The 18,998-nt window shown below is 45.2% G+C and overlaps 1 long non-coding RNA gene across 1 annotated transcript in view; it reads right to left on the bottom strand.

The window, feature by feature from the left end:
* Positions 1–1,726: 1,726 nt before the first annotated feature.
* The window catches only part of LOC138528663 (uncharacterized), a 143,489-nt gene continuing 126,217 nt past the window's right edge, over positions 1,727–18,998 (bottom strand). Inside the window, exon 2 of the long non-coding RNA XR_011284199.1 lies at positions 1,727–3,811. This is a non-coding gene — a long non-coding RNA (uncharacterized lncRNA). The remainder of the gene's footprint in view (positions 3,812–18,998) is intronic.

Here is an 18,998-nt window from a genome sequence, read left to right as displayed (position 1 = left end):
TTCGCTGTGTTGCAACTAAGCGATGATCCATGACCTTTCGGAGATAAGCCTGCCATTCCGTCCACTTTTCAAAGATTGGACAAGGAGGTTTATAATTTGCTTGTTATTCCAATCTGTTTGGATCCCTTCTGGTGTACTAGAGGTGTGGGGCTGATTGATGGTTTAGAAACCGATATTCAACCCTGGATCACTGGTGCCCCGGCCATCAAATGTAAACAAAAACAAACTGTGCCCTTGAATGAACAGGCACGCACTGTGCTCCTTTCATCAAGGGAAGGAATGCCAAAGATGAGATACATGAGGTGCTCTGGAGCAAGTGCCTTCTCACTGGCAATGGAAGACTGCTAGAGGAAGGGGAGGCAGCCTGCTGGCATTGCCCCTGCGGAGGTGTCAGCGGCCTGAGCCATTGTAGAAGACCAGAAGGTAAGTAGGGGAGCATGTCTTTTTTGGGGTAGCAGGGAGAAGACGGTGGGGCCCATGGAGCAGCTCCCTCAAAATGCAGACCTATAACGGTGCGTACTGTGGTGGTTCCAGCCCGGCATTGGAGGGAGCTGATAGGCTGTCTCCCTAATTCAGGTGCCAATAATAAAAGTTACAAGCATGGCCGCACAAGTTGCCATGGGTAGCTCACGTTAGCGCATCATAGGAAGCACACAATAGTATGTTTATACAGTATTCCAAGACCTGGATGCCACCTTCCAAACACCTCCCTCCCGCCTCTACCCACCACTGACCGTGCAGCCATGCTGAGCACCTACACCTGCTCCCCTTAACTAGTTCCCAGGACCTACTCACCACGAGCCGGCTTCCTCTCCATTCCCTTCTGCAATGTAATCCTGTGATCTACTCCGGCAGCAGATCTGACTCCCCAACCTCCTCCACACCCGAATCCAATTAGCAACTCTCTCAGTGGGATTCAGAATCTACTTGATGATTCTGACACTCAACATTTTGGAGATGTCCCAGAAGATATTGTCTGAAGAAGAAAGTCTTCAGCTGTTTTCTGAAGGCAATTTAGGGTTGGCGCTTGTCTTATTTGGTGTACAGGGGGTTGTAGATCCTGTGGATGTAGTTCAAGGCTAGTGATGATACAGGCAGCTGCTAGAGAGGTTCTCTGATTGGGAATAATGCGGAGTCAAGGAGACAGCTCAGGTGGGCGGTCCTGCCAGCTACATGCAGAACGACTAGTGCATGGACTATCGTTATGAAATTGGTTGGTAGGACTTGATTTTTCAGAAGAGTAAAAGAGATGGTACCCGGCACTTTGGCCGCTTTTTCTGATGATTAGGCAAGCACTGAGTTAATGATGAAGCAAAGGGATCTTGTATTTGTAATTTGTATTTATTGGTGACAGAAGATGTTTTGATCAAAATCAAGGTACATAAGACAAAGAATGATGGTGGCATTCTGGTGCCTTATAACATAGGGGAGACGCTGGTATAGAAAGAAACACAAACTAATGGGAGAAAAGGATACATTGTGCATGTGTTGACATAAATGAAAGAAGGGGAGCACAAACGTATCCCAAGGTTTGTCACAGTTTTATTACACGGCACACTCCAGCCAGGGACTCCTTCCCCGACAATGAATGTGGTGCTCAATAAAACGCTTTTTATTTTCAATATACTATGGATTCTTTTTGAGTAGGCCTCCAACCCGTCTCGCACCCAACCTCCACAAACACCCCATGTCACAATGGACCAGGAATCAGGCCGGTGAGTATCAAGAAGATATGTATTAATTTATTATTTAATGAAACAGGAAAGTCAAACAATTTCACAGCCTTCAATGTTGTGGCAACACAAAATGCAATGATCTCTACAGAACAACTAGGTTAAGATATCCTATTACAGTTCACTGAGGTCTTTAATGGCAAAACAGAAAAAGAACAATTTTCCACCAAGTGATAACACCAACAGTTTAGCACTCCCCCTGCAACACTCACCCCCAAACATCAATTAAACTTGATTCTTTTGAATGGAAGGCAGTGGCAAGAAGCAGGAATATAGAGGGGAAATTGGTTGTGGGGCAAAGCCCACCAGCCCAAGATGGGAAGTCAGCAAAGAAAGGGCAAAGCCGTTTTTGGAGCAAAATGACACAATGGAATTACAACTTCCAGGGGAGGGAATAGAAGGAAATTCGTATTGCTTACACTTAGGAGATAGGCAAAGTTTAGAGAATACTAATCAGCGCACCAGGGCACAGTAGAAATGAAGTGGGAAAATCGGTTTTGAGAAAAAGCAAATGCAAAGGGAAAATCCAGTGGCAAATGGAAATTCTTTTATACTGGACGTTTACAATGACAGGCAGCTCAGTGGAGGGGTTTAGTTTACAATAGGAAAATCTGTTTTCAATGACAAGGACAGAGGCATATAACAGGTAGACTTCTAGGTAAAAAGGATTGCTCATAATGGGAACAACGGTTTGGGTTTAATAGCACAGATGCAAATAGGAATTTGTTTGGTAATGCACACAATATACGGACAAATTCGGTTTTTAGTTACAAGGAGACTCATTCTTTTGAGGCAATACTTTAATGACTATAACAAATACAACCACCAGGAACAAGATGGTTGATTTCGAATTGCAACAATCCTGTACGGTGAATTTCAATGTGGGAATTCATTGATTTACTTAAAAATATACTAAGGATTTACACAGACACTGAGCTATGCTAACATACACAAGCAAATAAGAGATTATTGTTGGGGGAGATGACTGGATTACACTGGCAATTTTGGGTTTTCAATGGGGTACTGGATTAAATGTACTACTTCAAAAATAAAGGGGTTTACGCAATTTAGGACTGGGGTTATATACTACTTACAAAGCAAGCCTTGGTTTAGGATTCAGGAAAGCCAGCTGGATCTCAGGGCACTCTGGACAGCTAGGGCAAGGGGTCTGGCCTCTGCACTCTCAAAAATGGTAAGGTTCAGCAGCCTTCTCCTCGTCCTCCTTCTCCTGTCTCCCAGTCTTTGTGTGTCTCTCTCTGACCTAGTACAGACCCCTAATATAGCAAAAAATGGCATAACTAACTTTACAATCTAGGGGGAGTACCCTGTAATTACCACTGCCGCTCAGATAGGACAGTTTACCATTCCTCTCTCCGTCCCTGGCATGATTGGTTCAAGGGAAGAGAGCATCATATGTCTGTTTTCATTTATTACAATTCTTTGTTCTCATTACCACTTTTTGGCAAAAACTAGTTATGTCTCATAACTTCATAATTATACTAGCCAGTGCCATGTGAAACAGATATGCTGTTTTTTAACTGGTCATGGGGACTTAGATAAGTTGATCACCAAATCCATATGATGTAGCATGGCCATTTGGCACATTTTTGTCAGTTTCATAAAATGTATAACAGTTATGAATATGCAAAGGATCATGCCTATTCCTAATTTCATTTTCCATCTTTTCGCCAACTGTCATATTTGTCAACCATTCAGATCATCCAGAAACTAGTCTTAATTGGCCATTTCAGTCCTCAAAGTCCTATGGAAATGCAATTTATGTTTTTAAAACCGCCTGGAAATTACATGAAAAAATGGCATAAAATGAAATGAATCCTCATTATGATTGCTGTGAAACATGCCTAAAATTAAATCAGTCTTTTAATGTCAATAGGGAGTGTCTTGTTCCACCTGTGGAAGAGCTGCTTCATCCCACACAGCCATCTGTCTTCTTCTGGGCTCAGCCGGTCACCAGAGATTTTTATGAGTCCCTTTGAACTTTGCAGTTTGCTCTTTGTAGTGGGTGCAGGAAGGGCTCACACCATCTGATCGCGCTGTAGCCACATTTTGGATCAAAGCTGGGAAGTGGATAAAAATAATAAGTTGTATGAGAGCAGTAAAGTGGCAGAAATTAATGAAATGGATGAAATAAATGCAATGGACAAGAGGATCAAAGTGAACGAGAGGAATACAGTGGATAACAGCAATTCAACTAGCCCAAACTACTAGATCATAAATAACAATAAAATAAATAACAATCCAACATCAAGATCCAAGCAAGAAATTGAAAACTAATAACCTTTAATGTGAACTAAAAAGGACAAACAGAATAGAATGAGTAAAGTGGACCAAAGCAGTGAAGTGGATAAAAAGAATAAATTGTATGAAAGCAGTAAAGTGATTGAAATTAATGAAATGGATGAAATGATTAAATGATTGCAATGGACGACAGGAACAAAATGGACGAGAGGAATAAAATGGAGAGGATGGAAAGATGAATACAGGATATGGATGAGTGCACAGAGTGCACAGAACATCTAGAGTGCATGAAACGTATAGATGGCATGGAATGTAAGAATGCATGGTATAAATGGATCAAATAAAATAGACAATACAAGTGCATGAGACGGGTGTAGTGCATGGGACAGATAGAGAACATGGAACGGATCGAGTGCCTGGGACATGTGACATGGGTTGAACCGATAAAGCAGGATGAATGTATGAAGTGAGTGGAGCAGATGAAGTCGCTTGAGCGGATGAAGTCAGTGGAGTGGATGAAGCGCGTAGAGCGGATGAGTGCGTAGAGCGGATGAGAGCGCAGAGCGGATGAGAGCGCAGAATGAATGAGGGCATGGAGCAGATGAGAACGTGGAGCAGATGAGAGCGTGGAGCAGATGTAGGGGTGGTGCGGATGTAGGGTGTGGTGCAGATGTAGGCTGTGGAGTGGATGATAGCGTGGAGCGGATGTAGGGTGTTGAGCAGATTTAGGGTGTTGAGCGGGTGTAGGGTGTGGTGGTGTTGAGCAGATGTAGGGTGTTGAGTGGATGTTGGGAGTGGAGCGGATGCGGAGCGGGTATAGAGTGTGGAGCGGTTGTAGAGTGTGGAACGGGTGTGGAGCAGGTGTAGAGTGTAAAGTGTGGAGTGCGTGTAGAGTGTAGAGTGTGGAGCAGGTGTAGAGTGTACAGCAAACTGGTGATGTATGTGGATGGAACGGGTGAAGTGGGTGTATGGAACGGGTGAAGTGGGTGAATGGAACAGGTGAAGTATATGGATGGAACAGGAGAAGTATGTATATGGATGGAAGAGATGAAGTATGTGGAAGGAACAGGTGAAATATGTGGAAGAACGGAGAAAATGGGAGAATGGAACAGGTGAAGTATGTGGTTGGAACGGGTGAAGTATGCGGACGGAACGGTGAAGTATGTGGAAGGAATGGGTGAAGTATGTTGAATGGAACGTGTGAAGTGTGTGGATGGAACGGGTGAAGTAAATGGATCAAGTGAAATATGTGGTTGGAACGGACGAAGTATGGGGTTGGAAAAGGTGAATGTATGTGGATGGAACGGGGTGGAACAGATGAACTGAGTGGAACGGATGCTTTGGATGGAACGGATGAGCTGGGTGGAACGGATGAAGTGGGTGGAACGGGTGAAGTGGATGGAACGGGTGAAGTATGTGGATGGAACGGGTGAAGTATGTGGATGGAACGGGTGAAGTGGTTGGAACAGGTGACGTGGGTGGAACAGGTGAAGTGGGTGGAACAGGTAAAGTGGGTGGAACAGGTAAAGTGGGTGGAACGGTTGAAGTTTGTGTATGAAACGGGTGAAGTGGATGGAACGGATGAAGTAGGTGGACGAACGGATAATGTATGTGGATAAACAGATGACATATGTGGATGGAACGGGTGAAAGAGGGTATATGGAACAGGTCAAGTATGTGGAGGAGTGATGCATGGAGAACGGATAACGTGGTTAGAGCGAATGAAAGGAGCAGACCGGATGATGAAGGGATAACATACATAGGTCGGACGAAGTGCATTGATCAGAAGGAATTCATAGTACTTATCGAACTGATAGTGCGCATAGAACTGAGCAGGTACATGCAACGCATGGAATGCACGGAACAGCCAGAGGGCACAGAATGGACACTGTAAAAAAAATGATTGGAGTGCATGGAATGCTATGAAGTGCATAAAATGGTTGGAGTGCATAAATCGGAGTACATGGAATGGTTTGGAGTACATGGAACGGTTTGGAGTGCATGGAACGGATTGGAGTGCATGGCACAGTTTGACTTGCATGGAACGTTTTGGAGTGCTTGAAACAGTCGTAAAGCCTGGAACAGTTAGAGTACATAGAACTATTGGAGAGTGCTCGAGCTCAAGCACCTAAGGTAAACCACCATATCACATCCCCACGCTTACTCTCTTCTTTACACCACCACTCAACTTGAACACGGCGATACTATGACACCATTCGGTATAGCTGTTCTCATATCATCATTTGCCTCATACTCCCATCATCCTAACTAAACATAGCTGGTTACACCTTCTCCAGCCTAGGCATTCTCCTCAGGCCTAACACAGCCAGAATAGGTCTGGATAACAACCTGCCAGAACGAACACATACACTTGATCTCTCACCCACTACACCTACCACTAAGAAGCAGCTATCACACGAATGCCACACCAACTGCACACATATCCGGTGCTCACTCGCACCTTATAGCTCTCTCTTCTCTCTACTGACTTGAACTTCGGTTCCCGAGGGCCGTTGAACCTACCAGCGCCTTGAGATCATACCAATGGTTCATAAGGCACTATATAAATGCAAAGTAACAGAACATAGCTTATTTGAAATCTATGGGCTCCTGCCTTCATGTCTGCAGAGCAGGGAATTATGATGCCCTCAGCAGCATCACATTTTATTGCAGGGTTGGTCGCTGGTAGGTGCGACTTCCAGCTGGAACCGGAGCTTTTAACTGTGAAATTTCCTGCCCCCAGCCAGAACTGATTTTTCCAGCAGCAAGTGTCTCTTCAAAGGTCACAGGAGTCTGGTGGGGGAAACATAATATAAATTAGCTTTGGTCAGCCCACCCACATCAGGTTTTGCTTTCTGACATTTCCTGTGAGCAATGTTATCTTTTTCCACTGTGGCTTTTTAAAGCTGTTTTTATTTTCACACATGTGCAGGCCGTTTTTGCTTTTAATGTTTAAAATCCTGTCTTGCAGGTCACAGGAGTCTTTGATTTCTCCTTCTTGGGTGGATTTATATTGCTGCTTGTGCATAGATGATAATGGGTAGGCCCCCTTTCCCCATGGTTCTTTAATTTGACATGAACACAAAGAAAAAGCCAAGCCGTTTTTTGTTTGTAGTGTTTAAAGAGTTGCTGTTCATGTGCAAGCGAGAGAAAAAGCCGTTTATGGTTGTAGTGTTGTAATTCTTGCCCACCATGTGACATAAATGTAAGGCAAGGCCGTTTTTGGTTGCAGTGTATAATTTATTGCCACTCATGTGAAATAAGAGCAAAACAGAGCCGTTTTTGGTGACAATGTTTAAATGCTGCTGTTCAGGGGAGAGGGGCTTCTGTCTAGAGCCTTTAAAGGCACCCGACAAGTTCAGTGAGGAGGGGGTGCCCAGTACCAGCCCAGATGCGAGAGAGAGGTCAAGTACTGGCCCAGGGGTGAAAGGGGTATTTATTTATTTGTATTTGTAAAGCGCACAACTGCCCTCGGGCATTGTGGCGCTGTTAAGAATACTTGCTTCATTGCATAAGAGCATGCGGTCAGAATCGGTAGCTTAAAACTTGAGAGCCAACCCCAACTTGAAGGGTGGCAATAACAGGTAATGCATATGGACAAGATCAGTGGCATAAAACATGAGCACCAACCCCCTCTTGAAGGGTGGCAACAACAGGTAATGCATATTGTCAAAGTTGGTGGCATAAAACATGAGCACCAACCCCATCTTGAAGGGTGGCAACAAAGGGTAATGCATATGGTCAAAATAGGTGGCATAAAACATGAGCGCCAACCCCTTTTTGAAGGATCGCGACAACAGGTAATACCCGGGGCAGTGTAGGTAGCGAATGTTGAGCCAACAGCCATGGGGTGAGTGGTGAGGGAATATGGGATGGGTGAGGGGGATCCCAGCCCAATGGATAGGGATGGGTGTGGGGTATCCCAGAACCTTCCTGGGGGTGAGAGTGAAGGGAAAGATCAGTACCAGCACAGAAGAGAGAGGAGGGGTGAGGGGCACACACCAGCCAGGGGGCGAGAGGGGAGGAAGGATTGAGAGCTCAGTACCAGCACAGGTTGGCTGCCCGATCAAGGATACCAAACCTGGAGGGATGACGTAGGAGCTATTGATTCACATGAAGGCAGCGTGCTAATCGCGCACCATGTGATAAGCTGTGAAGTATTCAGGGGGTCATCAGTGCTGCTGTTCTCGGGGGCGGGTCCATAGGAGGTGAGGTTAGGGTCACAGTTCATGTCATGAATCTATTGGTCGATCGCTGTTTCTAGATTGCCATTAGAGAAAGGGATGAATTCCATTTTTGGTTGGTTCAGCTTCAGAGGTGTAGAGGTAATTCCAGGGTAATGGGCAGTCCGGCAAACTTTCAGTTGAATGATGGCTTTATCGAAATGGACCTTCACACAAAGCGGAGGGTCACCAGAATACTGGCGTACATCGATAAGTAGATCTCCCAAAGGTTCCATGGATATGTTGAAGACCAACCTTGGAGGGCTCTGGGAGTTCCCACACATGGGGGGCAGGCATTAAGGGGCAATATCTGGATTATTTTTTAAAGAAGAAGATAAACCAGGCAAGGACTGTTCCCTTGATACCCACCTGAGCAGTGAGGCTATTGAAGATGACGAGTGATGCCCTATTTCTGAGGCCACTGAGATGTCAAGTGGGCATATTAAGCAAGGAAGGCAGAAGGGAGGGCATGCTACCAATCATATACTTCTTGTATTGTGGCACCCTCTATGCCCTAACAAGGTTATCTGAATGTGTCATCCTCAAGTAAGTTATTTGTATCTAGATGTGCAAGCACTTGCTTGGCACCTACCTTTACAATCATTATTTCCAGGAAGAGGAGTTGACTAATGGAGTAGGTCTTTGCTGTGGCCACTGAGATCGAGGTTGGCTTTTTGAGAAAGGACCATCTCTTTGGTTCCCCAGGAAGTGGGGCAGGTCCATTGAGACAGGGAGGCATTGATGACGTCTATGCGCAGACAGCGTTTCTGGGTATTTTTGATGATCAAAAGGGAAAGGATTTCATGATCCTAGGTGGTAGGTATTAAAATCATTTATTCAATATAAATATTCATTGTGGCACGCTACATGTGAAATTCTGTCTTATGCTCAATTATGCGATCAACTATTGCTAAGCAGCCTGCGGTCAGCATTTGTACTAGAGGTGACAGGAGATGTGCAGTCTTCAGACCTAAACTATGGAATAGCATACCACAAAAGATGAGGGAGTGCCAGACACTTGCTCAGTTCCGGAAGGCTTTGAAAACCTTTTTGTTTAGGTTATCATCTAGCTATCTGACAACCCTTAAGGGACACAGTAACAAACCAACTATCTAGGGAGTTCTTGTATCTCTTATTCTATATTGATAATTCCAACTGTGCCCCTGTATGGTTAAGTCTGTTGTGGGCGCTTTACAAATAAAAAAATTCTAAATCGAAAAATCAAAACTGATAATATCAGGCTGATATATAGTGCTTACTGCCAGATTCCTTCTGCTTCTAATCACAGTAACATTATTATTATCCAATTGAATGCTATTCCATTTACCATCCTCTGAAGAATAAAGGGCTGAGTCATTTCATGGACTTGAAATTGCAGGCGTGTCCCATGTGCAAGGGGAACACTTAGCTACCTGCTCGGTGTAGATAAGTACACTTCTACTAAGAATTGCTAACTTCTCTTAAATCATTATAGAGGGAAAATGCTATAGAGAAATCCCTACCCTTGTAACTTTTCTACAGGTCAACATTTATGTTAACATATGAGATGCTTCATATGAGATGCTTCATTCTTAAAATGTGTTACTTACCTGGCATGATGTGTGATGACATCTTCACACAAACTGCAGCAGTGAGTGATCCTGTTGAGATTCAGCAGGTCTATTCAAATAGCGTCAAGTAATATTTCCTTTCGTGACTGTACAAGCCATGTATGCACCCTCACAGAATATCCACTGCGGTTTCTGGACGTCGTCCACGTATCTGCCAGAAACTCCTCCATTAGGATTACCCTGAATCCTTTCCAACTATATCTACATTGCCTTGTGTTTTAACATCTCCTGTGTAAGAAGATGAAAACAGGGATTCCCTCCTGATGCATAGGTCACACAAGCTGAGGCCTTCCAATAGAAAGTAATTATTCCGAGAGGTCATAGGATAAGGGTATAGAGTAGTCAGTCATTCCAGATCTCTTGCCTATAACGAAGACCGCAATTTTCAAACACTATCATGTCCAGGATTAGTCCAGTGAATTATTTTCATGGTTCTAATTGATTGTGTATGTATTATTTATTTATTTATTTATCGCTTGTTAGGCGCTTATATAGGAAGTAAATCCGGTTTCCAAGCACCCCCAGGGCAACAGGGAGAGGACAAGGGATAAGAAACAATTAAAATACATAACACATATTAAATACAGTGGGGGAGGACAAACCTACTATGCCTTGTGAGTGTTCAGAACGTGCAAGTGCAGAAGGGAGGGGGAATGGGATAGGTGCTGTGGCGCTCATGGGTGAGCAAGCAGGTGAAGAGCAATGTAAGGTAAGTGCGATTCTCTAGGGCGGAGGGTGAGCCATAGAAAGTGCAGAGGACACACAGAAGCTGGGGGCGATTTGGTTTGGGAGGTCAGGGCCCCAGGGATGCAGGAGGGCCCTGGAAACCAAACACGCAACTGTGAGATTAGCAGAGGAGAGAGGGAGGGAAGTTTTGTTTTCTCAAAATGACCGAATACAACTATAACCAAAAACCCACGACAGAGACAAAGTCACACATGTTTACACCACTAAAGAGGACCTCTAATAACATTAATGCCTGATGTGGAGCGGAACCTCAGGGTAGAAATGCACCTTTTCATTTGCATGAATTTCTAGCAATATCTGTTTTAGAGTTTGAATATATGTATATATACTTAAAATATACCCCTTTGGGAATAGGATTAGCATATTTGCCTCCTAATAAATCATTTTACTCCCAACATCCCACAAATGGAGTAAAACACTCCCATTTCATATTTGTATTTGGACCCCAGATATCAACGTATGCCTTCAATGTCAGCTATTTATTTATTTTTTATTTTGTTTGAATTTGTAAAGTTATTAGCGGCCCGGAGGCATCGTGCGCTGTAAAAGCAAGTTACTTAGTACAGTCGGACAGGTCATTCATAGACAGTGATAAAAGTGGTACATGTTCAGTGACAGTGTTGAGAGAGAGTTCCAGGGGTTACAGTGGAACAGAGTGGAGACAGTACATTTGTAGAAAAGTGTTAGTTAAATAACTTTGTTTTTAGCAGCTTTCTGAACACTGTAAGAGATTCTTCACTTCTTAGGCTGAGGGGTAGCACGTTCCAGGCTATTGGGGCTAATACTTCAAAGCTAGTGCCGCCAGCTTTAGCTCTGTTGAAGGCTGGGACAGAGAGCAGGTGGGAGTATTGGTCACGTTTAGGTCTGTGGGCTGGAGTCTGGTGTATTCTGTCTACTAGGTAGGCTGGGTCGGTCTTGGCGAGGCAGTTGTGTATGATGGTAAGGGCTTTGAATGTTATGCATTCTCTGATTGGGAGCCAGTGGGCATCCTTTCTTGCCTGGGAGATGTGCTCTCTCTTGGTAATGCTGAGGGTGGCTCTAAGGGCGTTGTTTTGTGCAATCTGTAGTCTGTTAATGTTATTGGCAGAAGTGCCTATGAGAAGGATGTTACAGTAGTCAAGTTTTGCGCCAATTGTAGCTCTCGCAATATTAAGGAGATTCCTTGTCGATAGGTGGGGTTGTACTGCATTTATAATTTTTGTGGTGAGGGCAGCAGCGGATGAGATGGCGCTGACTTGCCTGTCCATTGTTAGGGTAGAGTCGAGGTATACCCCAAGGGTTTTCACTGAGGTGGAGGCTGTAATGGTAGTGTTCTCAATACTGAATGAGTTATACTTCTCATTTAGTTTTTTTAGGGCTTCTTTCGGGCCTACTAGCAAGATTTCAGTTTTTTCCCCATTCAAGCAGAGCCCATTGGTTGCCATCCAAGCCTGGATGCGTACATATGTTAGCTGGAGGGTGTTGAGGTCTTGTTCGTAGTTCCCTGTTAGAGGGAGAAGAAGTTGTTTGTCATCGGCATAGTTTGTGAAAGCTATGCCGAAATCTTCTAAGTCTCAGAAAAGTGGGAGGGTAAAGAGGTTGTAAAGGGTGGGGGTGTACAGGATCCTTGTGGTACTCCGCACTCAATAGGAGTTGGAGAAACTGAAGCTTGGTCGGAAAAAACCCACATAGCTCGGCCCTCCAAGAAGGAGTGGTGGCCTCTTGGGAGAATTGGGCATTGTCAGATAGATGTTTGCACAAGATGTTGTGGTCAACTAAGTGAAAGGCAGCAGAGAGATCCAAGAGTAGGAGGAGTGACGGTTTGTCTTTGTCCATGGCCTCTAGTAGTTGGTTCTTAAGGTCTAGTAGGGCTTATTCAGTGCTGTGACGAGGGCGGAAACCAGATTGTCATTTGCCCAATATGTTGTGGGTTTCCAGGTACAACTGTACCTGTCCAGTATCTTTAGCAGAAATGGTACGGTTGTGATTGGACGGTAGTTGTTAGGGGAGTCTGGGTCTAAGGTAGTTTTCTTTAATAGTGGTCGAACCCAGGCTTCCTTAAGGGCTGATGGGACAGTGCTGTTGGCGAAGGAGGCATTGATGAATGTGGTGACAAATGGGGCCAGGGCAGCTGCACAATCTTTAATTAGATTGGCTGGGCATATGTCTCCTTTACATAGCAAAGGTTTGATACGCTTCATGATTAGTAGGACTTCAGGGATTGTTACTTCCCTGAATGAGAAGGGTGTAGGCTTATTTGTGCAGTGTGGGGGTAACTTCTACATAATCAATTTTAAAGATTGTGTGACAGCCAATGGGGAAAGCTTGGGAGGCTTTCCCTAATCTTTGTCTCATAGTAACCTAAAGGTCATGTGTTCACGCCGGGTGGATAGTTCTGATGTGTACTGCTAGCCTCTAACAGGGAAGTATCCTGCAGGTCACGTCGCAAGCTCAAATCCCAGCCGGCCGCCGCAGCCCTTTTCTCTTTTGTGGGTGATAAACTGAATATAGTATTTGTATTTTGGGGTTTACGTACCACAAATTCATGTAGGAAGCAATGGGTCGCTTCACATGTCATTGAGGGTAATATAGTAGCTTCCCGGCAAAAGGCACTAGACTTTGGAACACCCTTCCAGACAAACCAAGGTCTAAAAACTCCTTTTGGACCTTCCGAAAACAATTGAAAACCTAGCTCCTCAGACAAGAAACACGGTTCTAAGTCATGTCCACCAGTTTATAACCCAACTATACTTGTAACCCCCATGTCTCAATTTACGTTACAGATGAGCCTGCATATTCCCACTGACTATCATACGTGCAAATATGTAACTATGTATTAACTTTGATCATGCATATGTGTAATCATGTAACTACGGTATTAACCATTGTCAAGAACAGCACCCAGATGCCTCAGGGTTCGGTGTGCCATACAAATGGAAAAATAAATAAATAAATATGAGCTTGCGTTGTTCAAGCCATGGGGGTGGGATGTGATTTGGGAGCACAATGAGCCTATTACCATTACATTAGGGATTGATAGCAACTGTTATTACAGCGCTTAGAGGCAAAATGAATCCAGCACGAAGAGCTATATAGAAATATATTAAGGCACATGCATAAGTCAAATTCACCTTTTGGTGTGGCGGAGGCCTTCCTTCTATCTGCATAATTTATTTATTTGAGCTTAAAGGGGGCAAAGGCATTAACTCACTCAATATTATTTTGTCCAATTCAACGTTTGTACACAACAGGAGGATAGCTCAGAGGCAATGTGCTCGCCTTGGAAACAAAACGACATGGAGCAATACAGGTTCGATACCCAGGTCCGCGCTTAGAAACCTCTGGCTATTTAGTGCGTTATAAATAACATATCATCATCATCATCATCATGTCATTGCGCAAAGCATTATCGAGATCTACTTGATTCCATGGACTCTAAATTAAATGTGTCTTTTAGTTGCCTGAAACGTTTTAGTTTAGTTGCAAAGAAATGATCTAGTACATGGTAACGCAGTATGCATCTCCCAGATGTTTTGGACCACAAATTCCAAGACCCTTAAACTCTGGCTATGCACCCTGGGGATCATGGGAGTTGAAGTCCAAAACATCTGAGGGCCACATGATGAGAAACTATGATGTAGTGTCTGGAAGTCTTTACCTTTCCCAAGACTCACAATGTTTTGTATTTCCCACCGGCTTCCCTTTCACAGTGAGCTGGGCATACATAGACCAAACCTCCGGAAGTCTCAAGGTATGTGGATGAAAAGTAGAGCATACAAATTGAAAACCTCTGTGCTCCTTTTTCGGTTGGCCATCCTCTCATTCAGCGTAATAGCTCTTGTGTCAAAAATACAAAAATATGTGTTTCTCAATCTCTATTCAAGCTGTCTTAGCCGCAGTGCTCTTGAAAACCTTTTCTCCTCTTTGCAGCATCGCTGAGGGAAAATAATATCTGTTAAAATGCAAGATCCTTGCCCCACACAATCACATCTCTCATCCTTCTGTATTTTTCTATGCAATATTCGGTCTCTTTTTCTCACTGGTATGTTTTGTTATGTTACAATGATTATAGCGCCCTATCACCTTAGGGTATCCTAGCGCTGTGTTTTGGGAGATCTTAGGGAGAGGATGAACAAGGAGTTGGTTCAAACAGATTCTTTATGGTAAAGAAAGGTCTTCAGTGCTTTCTGAAATTTGGCGTGGGCCTGCTTCAACCTCAGGGTTGGTGGAAGAGTGTCCAAAGAGAAGGAGCCGCCACTGAAAGGGTTCTACCACCCAAAGAGACCTTCTTAAACCACAGGACCACAAGAAAACCGAGATTCAATGAACAAAGAGCTCTCACTGATTCATGAGGAATGATTTCTTCCTGACGGTAAGAAGCAATGTGCCCATACAAAGCTGATGAATCAAGTGAACTGGCACTGCATTGGTATTCTGCTTGTAAGATTGTACCACAAGGCTCTGCCTACTTACAAGCAGCATTCCTGGAAGCTGATTAGGAATTGGAGTGCACTATCAAAATCTGCAGGGAGCTGGCCAATCCTGCTGCTGTCTCTGCCTCTCCTGTTCCCTCCCACGCCCTCTGCATAGCCTTGGCCTCTCATTTCACCACTAAAACTCAGGACATCCTGTCCACCCTCTCTTCCTCTACCTCCTCTTCCTCCTCCTATGACACCCCTGGCCCATCTCTGGCTGCTTACCCTCCTCCTTTCTCCTGTTCACCCCTGATGATGTTTCTAGACAAGTCCAATCTATGAAAGTCTCATTACAGCAGGTGCTCCCCTGCTCATCTAGAACCATCAAGGACCAAACACTGACACCCTGACTCCAGCCCTGGCCGATTTCTGCAATCACTCCTTTGCCACTGGAACCTTCTGCTCCCCTCTTAAGCACTCTCTTGTGCCCCCCCTCCTAAAGAAGCCCTCTGCCGATCCTTCCTCTCCGGCTAACTATCGCCCAATATCCATCACTCCTTTCCTGGGCAAACCCCTGGAAACATTGGTCATCGCCCAGCTTAATCTACACACTGAATCTGTTGGCTGTCTCCACGACCACCAGTCTGGCTGCAGAGCTGCCAGAAGCACAGAAACTGCTCTCCTGAACACCCGTGAAGACTTAATCTCAATTCTTGACTCTAATCTTCCTTCTGTCCTCATTCTCCTCAATCTATCCTCTGCTTTTGACACTGTCAACCATGCCATCCTGCTTAATCGCCTCCGTGACAACTTGGGTATCACTGGACAGGCCCTGTCCTGGTTGACCTTTTTTCTCATTGATCGACTCTCCCAGGTCCAACTGAGGTCTTTCCTCTCTTCTATCCCTCCCTCTACTTGTGGTGTTCCCCAATGGTCTAACCTCTTTCCCTGGCTCTTCAACCACTACCTGGCACCTCTTGCCCACCACATTGCTACTCTCTGCTCCAATTTACATTGTTATGCAGATGACACTCAGCTCTCTTTCAGGCTCCCCTGAGCCACCTCTGCTGCTTCTCTCATACCAGACTGTCTGCAATTCTGGAATGGTGTGCCGCCCATGATCTCTGCCTTAATGCCAGTAAGAAAGAGATCCTCCTCATTGGGACACCCGTTCCCTCCTTTCCTCTCTCTCTGGCCCCACACTCTGGGCCCTTTTCCTGCTCCTTCCTGTCAGGCTAAGAACCTTGGTGTCATCTTTGACTCCACCCTCTCCTTCTTTGCTCGCATTTCTGACGTCTCTAAGAAGGCAAAATATCAGAGGTATTCTTCTTTTTATCACTTTTCTGCCAGAAGCTCACTCTCTCCAGAGCTCTGGTCCTCTCTAGGCTGGACTATTGCAAGGGCCTCTTTCTAAATCTTACTGCCTTTACTCTTCGACCTTTACAAATTATGCAGAACAGGATCGCAAGATTTGTCCTTAGCTTCAAGCCCAGGGATTGTATCTCTCCAGCTCTGAAATTTCTTCACTGGCTCCCCGTGGCTGCACGTATCAAGTTCGAGACCCTCTGCATCATCCACAAAGGTTTCTGGGGCATGGGATCGCTCTACCTCCAACTTTCTCTTCTAAAACCTATTCCTTCTCGAGCTATCTGCTCATCCTCCTCCAATTCTCTAAGGGTCAGGCGCTTCTCCAAGCAGAGAGTTGGGGGCAGAGCTATCTTCTGAGCTGGGGCATCCCTCTGGAACAGCCTCCCTGCCTCTCTCAAACTTGAGCAGAAGCACCTCCGGTTCCGGAAGCAGCTCAAGACCTTCCTTTTCGCTTTTGCTTTCTCTCTTCCTCTCCCCTGCTGATGCACCTGACTGCTCCGCGCACTGGTCACCCTCTGAACTCGGGCCCAGGCTCATGCATGTCCAGTTACCCTCACATTGCCTCTGGGCTCCCCAGCACTTAAGGGTCTGTAAATGCAACCCTACAGTCCCTTCTCTCTGCACTTATGAGCCACCCGCTGGCTGCTCTTGTGAGTTAACTGCACTACCCCATTCCCCTTCCCCGTGGCACTTCTCCCCTTAGATCTTCCCCGCAATTGCGCAATCTGAATGACAGAAGGCCCAGTAAGATCATTATTTTGCCCTGCTTTTGTTTGCACCTCCTTGTTTCGTCACGCCTAGAAACACTTGTGTACAGGCGTGTTATAAATTCCACATCATATCATATTATCATATCACTGTATTGCATTACAGTTTGTGTGTGCATGAGTGTTAAAATACTTTTTGTGTGACTGAAGCTGATGAGGTACAGGGACTTCATTTCCCAACTGTCTCAGTGGGCAGCCATTTAATCCTGAACCAGGCGCATCAGCACCAGCGCATCTGGGCCCAGCTGGTCTTCGTGGGTCTGTGCCGAATGCATTGGACTGCTGGCTGTTCCTCACAGCTCTTCAGGCTAACTTGCTATCACTTAACTGTTAATGTGTTTGTGCGATTATCTGGCACTTAAATTGCTATTTACTTTTATCATCTTATCTCCGTGGGTTCTCTGTTTATTTTGCAAGCAGAATCTATTGGGGCTAACATCTTAATTAGTGCCACAAACATACATGTTTCAACCCAGAACACCCTTGGCTGGGACTCTCCTTTCCCACGGCATTACCTGATTCAATGTTGGATCTGGGTACATTGTGCACTGCTGTTTACCTGTTAACTGCCACCTTCTGGGTTTGGCGCGGGCTGTACTAACAGCAGACATTTGTCCTATCATTCTAAGTAACTGCTGTTCCACTCACTTTGGGCCCTATTGGAGATGCCATATCTGCTGGACACGCAGGAAATGGAACCTACTAAAGTAAATAGGTCAGCCGAGATTCTGAAACGCTATCTAGCAATGGCATTAGAGCTGTGTTGTGACGACTCCTTGATGACCCCCTAACGATTATATCAACATAGACAGCGCTGCTAGAACCCATGTGTGAGGGCCTTCCCGAAACCTATGTGGAGGGTCTCCTCAGCCCATACATGGATATACCCGCCCAGGATACTGAACCCCCTTCGACTAATCGTAACTATGCGCTACTGAAGGACGGGGATATGCACAAGATGGGCCGTATACCTGAGATACCGCTCGACACATCTCTCCCACCCACCTCCTCTCGGGAGCGGAAGATGACTAATAACTGTATAAATACTGAGACAAACACCTGTGCCAGCAACATTACAGCTGAGCATTGCCAAGCGACTCCAAGGCCCAATGCCCGCAAGGCTGATGGAGCCAACGTCACAAGGCTTGGCAGCATGCCTGGTACTAGTCAGGGGCACCATAGAATTCTAAATGGCCTACTACTCAACACCCACTCCCTGATGAAGCATGCCACAGAGGACTAGGTTTTGAGTAAAAAATGTATATTATGCTTGTCACAGAAACATGGTTACATGAGGCAGCCAGCCCAGGACTGGCCCTGGCAATTCCCCCCGGATATCAAATCCTTACAGCATATCGTAAAACTGGACATGGTGGAGGTGTCGCTATTATATATGAGGCCTCTCTGCAGATACACAAAGTGGCCATTCCAGGCCTGATCAGCTGCCAGATCCTGCATGTTAAATGGTTGGCCAATGATATTACTACCATCAATTCTATTTTGGCCTATCGCCCTCCATCTATAATGCCCGAATTCCGTGCACAGTTCTGTGACCTGCAGATGCCCCTGCTCATACCACTATCTAAATGTATCGTCCCGGGTGATTTCAATCTGGGCCTCTGGCATGACTCGGACCATTGAGGCTGCTTTGGCTGATCTAGGATTCTCTCAGCAGGTCCGAGAGGCCACACATGTAAAAGGCAGGACACTGGACTGGATTGAATGCCATCAAATTGTAGTAAAAAACGTAGAACTAATTGCATGCTCATGGTACGATCACTCCTTAATCCACTTCGGAGTTAGGTGCACTGCACAGCAGAACAATAACATCAAAGCAGAATGATCCGTATCCAGTCCAGAAACATGTGCAGGTTGACTGAGGAAGTATTAGCGCCCC

This window comes from Ambystoma mexicanum, chromosome 7q (assembly GCF_040938575.1).
Source record: "Ambystoma mexicanum isolate Mex_15411 chromosome 7q, UKY_AmexF1_1, whole genome shotgun sequence".
Classification (NCBI taxonomy): domain Eukaryota; kingdom Metazoa; phylum Chordata; class Amphibia; order Caudata; family Ambystomatidae; genus Ambystoma; species Ambystoma mexicanum.
This window is presented reverse-complemented; position numbering and strand designations above follow the sequence as displayed.